Genomic DNA, 5,000 nt, shown 5'->3' with positions numbered 1-5,000 from the left:
TTGTCATCAATAAACAACAACTGGATCACATTCGCCTTCCCTCCGTTTTCTATAATCATCTCGAGATCTCTATCCACCACCATTGCATTTACTTCCTGTGCCAAAACATCCATGTACACGTTGATTAACCACGGTGAAATAACACATACCATACACAGCCCCCATCTTCACCTCAAACTAATACTCTCACTATTTCCAAAACTAACCAAAGGTCTAATTCTCATGTAAAACCTTTTGATTTCCCTTCATAGTTTTTTCCTGTACTATATGTCTGCAATACTTCCCACAATTCTTTCCTGTCGACTGTTAATAATACTATTACAACGACAAGACAATAAAAACGGCAATGACAACGAAGATGACGTCATTTCCTTTAGGCCATTCCAGCTACAAACAAGCAATCAAGTAGACCATCAAACGTTTTCATAATTGCACACATTTCAGCGACTCACAGACTGTGTATCTAATATGGCGTCCTTATTGCGTTCTAGATTATAATGGACGGACTGTTGCTCAGAACGGCGTAACTGGTCTTGCGAACATCTTTACCTGTTGCTAGGAGACGCTTTCTCTGTCAAATGGGAGGCGTGGCTAGCTTCGGCTGAAATGCCTACTGATACCAGACAACTTAATTAAATTTTTTTAAACCCCAGTAGGCTTAGTTGTGCATAAATTGTACTACTTTGTGCATGAATAGTACTACTTTGTCTATTTTTTTTTTCATGGATAGTGGTAAGCTTCTATTAGGTATTCTTTATGAAGCAGTAGTTACTTTTGAAACTGTATAGAACTATTTGTTCAAATAGATACATTGGGAATAGTAACTAGTCAGAACTCGACCGAAAGCCTCTGATAACTAATTTCTAAAGAATATTTCAACAAAGCCTGTCTATAGAAATATTAGTATAACCAAAAGAACGAAGGAATATAAATTCAACGTATATTTCCACAACAGCTACCCTCGGAAAGATTTTTCAATTGATATTCTAGCTTTTCGTTCTGAAGGTTTTTGACCGCGCACAGCAGTAGATCATATTGCGATCACTGGCAACTGCAGAGAGTGAGCATCGACTCCCATTCTTTCCTTACGTCATGCTGGCAGACACGTGGAAGGATCCAAGAGGTGAAAGGGAAGGTCAAAGCTCGGACCTAAGCGGAAGGTAGGACCGGAAATCAAGTATTCAATGTTTGTTTATATTTTTCAAGAATGGCCGTGAAGTCGACATGACGTTATGACGTCATGAGGTTATTTGATAATCAAAATGATGATTAGATGTTAATGACATTGGCAAAGACGTTATATACCATAAAGATAATGATGACGAGAAAGAAGACGAAGACGAAGACGAAGACGAAGACGAAGACGAAGACGAAGACGAAGACGAAGACGAAGACAAAGACAAAGACAAAGACAAAGACAAAGACAAAGACAAAGACAAAGACAAAGACAAAGACAAAGACAAAGACAAAGACAAAGACAAAGACGAAGACGAAGACGATGGCAAAAACAAAGACAAAGACAAAGACAAAGACAAAGACGAAGACGAAGACGAAGACGAAGACGAAGACGAAGACGAAGACGAAGACGAAGACGAAGACGAAGACGAAGACAAAGACCAAGACGAAGAAGAAGACAAAAAGGAAGACGAAGACGAAGACGAGTATGAATAAGAAGAAAAAGACGAAGATTAAGACGAAGACAAAGACGAAGATTAAGATAAAAGTATGGTAGACGATTTTTTTTTCTTTTTTGCCTTCGCCTCCTTCTGTGTACCCAATTTTCTTTCCGTCTTCGTCTTCACCTCCGCTTCTATTTTCGTAATAGTTTCTGTTTTCTGTCTTTGTCTTGTGTTTGTCTTTGTCTTTGTTTTTGTCTTTATCTTTATCTTTATATTTATCTTTATCTCTATCTATATCTCTAACTGTATCTCTATCTCTATCTTTATCGTTATCTTCTCTTTGTATTTATCTTTACCTTTGTATTTGTCTTTCTTCGTCTTCGACTTTTCTGTCTTTGTCATCGTCTCTGTCTTAGTAGTCATCTTCGTCTTACTAATCATTGTAATAGTTTATGTGTGATGATATCGAACGCGGCATTGATTTTTTCCATGAAGGTATTGGTTCGTTAGACACACACACACACACACGCACACACACACACACACACACACACACACACACACACACACACACACACACACACACACACACACACACACACACACACACACACACACACACACACACACACACACACACACAAAAAAAAAAAAAAACACGAAGGTTCTGACTAAGACTAAAACTAAGATTAAGGTCTAAGACTAGGAGTAAGACTAAGACTAAGACTAAGACTAAGACTGAGGGTTAGACTAAGACTATGACTAAGACTACAACTAAGACTAAGCCTAAAACTAAGATTAAGACTATGACTAAAACTTAGATTAAGACTAAGACTACGACTAAGACTAAGACTTAAATTAAGACTAGGACTAAGGGTAAGACTAAGACTAAGACCATAACTAAGACTAAGACTAAGGCTAAGACTGAGGGTAAGACTAAGACTAAAACTAAGACTATGACTAAGACTTAGATTAAGATTAAGACTAAGATTAAGACAAAGACTAAGACCAGTACCAGGACGAGGACTAGGACTAAGACTAAGTCTTGGTCTCAAATAAAGATTAAGACTAATGATAATTCTTAAACTAAGAACAGCACTGGCGCAAATAATGCACAAAGAATAATGCAAAAAATAATATGAAAAATAAATCTAATTCCAAACACAAAGACAAAGATAAAGACGAAGGTAGAGATTAAAAAGGTTTGAAAGGTTGAGATACAAAACTGCTTGTAATGATAAATATATTATGATAATATGATCTGCGATTATATTCACAAGTAAAAACAACAACATTAGTAATACTTAATGTATAATGATTATTTAAAAGTGAGTATATATATATATATATATATATATATGTATATATATATATATATATATATATATATATATATATATATATATATATTCATAGTGTAAATGGGCAGGAGGTTTTCCCTCAAGCATACTTCATTAAAATGAATGGCAAGCTTGTTATGACAGAGCTTCTTGTCGTATTTTTCTCTCTTTCTTAGAGTGATCTTGCCTTCTGTAGGCAGTAACCTTAATAAATCTCCGTATGTCATGTTGTGGAATAACAGGCAAGATCACTCTAAGAAAGAGAGAAAAATACGACAAGAAGCTCTGTCATAACAAGCTTGCCATTCATTTTAATGAAATATATATATATATATATATATATATATATATACATATATATATATATATATACATATACACATCAGTATTTTCTGAGAGTCACTTCGGGACTCGAACCGAGGCCTCGCATGACGCCAAGCCAATGTTTTACCGACTGGGTGACTGCAGCTTCAAAAGTCTCTAACTTGAAGTAGATCTAACTCCCGAAGAATCTAGGTAGACTGCTGACAAACTTCTGAAGCTCTAGTAGCTCAGTCGGTAAAGCATTGGCCTAGCGTCAAGCGAGGCCCCTGTTCGAGCCCCGAGGTGACTGGCATATATATATATTTATATATATATATATATATATATATATATATATATATATATATATATATATATATATATATATATATATATATATATATATAACACACACACACACACACACACACACACACACACACACACACACACACACACACACACACACACACACACACACACACACACACACACACACACACACACACATACACACACACACACACATATATATATATATATACATATATATATATATGTATGTATATATATATATATATATACATATACATATACACATACATATACACATGCATATACATATACATATACATACACATATTCATATACGTATACGTATACGTATACATATACATATACATATATATATATATATATATATATATATATATACATATACATATACATATACATATACATATACATACGTACATAAAGAAATTGCTTCAAAGGCACCTGGAAAGATAAGATAAATGCTTAGGTTGACCAAAAAAAAAAAAAAAAAAAAGCATACGCCCATTAAAAGTAAAGTTAAGGTCAAAGGCAATGTCAGTCAAAGTACATGGAAATGATCAAACAGGAACAAGTTGAAACCAATTTAGGTCATGAGAACAGCAGTTAAAGAAGAACGAGCTAAAGTAAAGCATTTTGCTGGTGCAGCCAAAGGAAAGAGGGAGGAAACGACAGAAAAAAAGAGAAACAAGAGTTTTCCCATGGCATTTGGAACACAAACCTGATGAATTGTATCAGTAAAGAGAAGAGATCAAGACAGTCAGAAATGAACGATTCCTTGATGGCAAACGATCCATATGATTTTTCTCTAGTGGGGACCAAGGTGCCAAGTAATATTGGTCTCTAATTGGAAAATAGATGCTTCAGAGTGTGGAAACAAAACAGAAAAAATAGAAATTGGAGTGGGTTTATGGTGGTAGTAAAATTGATATTGCAATGGAGAGAGTGATTCAGTGAACAAATATTGATCTTTAATTGGAAAGTAGATACTTCAGAGTCTGGGAACAAGACAGAAAAGCTAGAAATTGGAGTGTGTTTATGGTGGTAGTAGAGTTGATATTGCAGTAGACAAAGTGATTGAGTGACCAAATATGTTCTGAATATGAGGCAGAAATTCTCCATCAAGACTGGACTTGTTGCTTCCTAGGGAGCCTAATGTATCTTACTCGTACTCATGCACAAGAAAAGGCGATCATCGCTGAAACAATTGGTTGTTTTAAGAGACGATTGTATAACTTTGTAGATATGGATGACAGGTGAAAAGGGACATGGAACTGCCTAGTGTAGGTCTTATGGTCTCTTGCAGTCTCCTTTATTCTTATGATCTTATTTTTTTATGAAGTGCTTATATTTCAGTTTCAGAGGGAAACGAAATATATAGATAAGACAGACTGTTTTGTAGAAA

Source organism: Oratosquilla oratoria, chromosome 30 (genome assembly GCF_046742065.1).
Source record: "Oratosquilla oratoria isolate Oo_2021 chromosome 30, ASM4674206v1, whole genome shotgun sequence".
NCBI classification, from domain to species: Eukaryota; Metazoa; Arthropoda; class Malacostraca; order Stomatopoda; family Squillidae; genus Oratosquilla; species Oratosquilla oratoria.
This window is presented reverse-complemented; position numbering follows the sequence as displayed.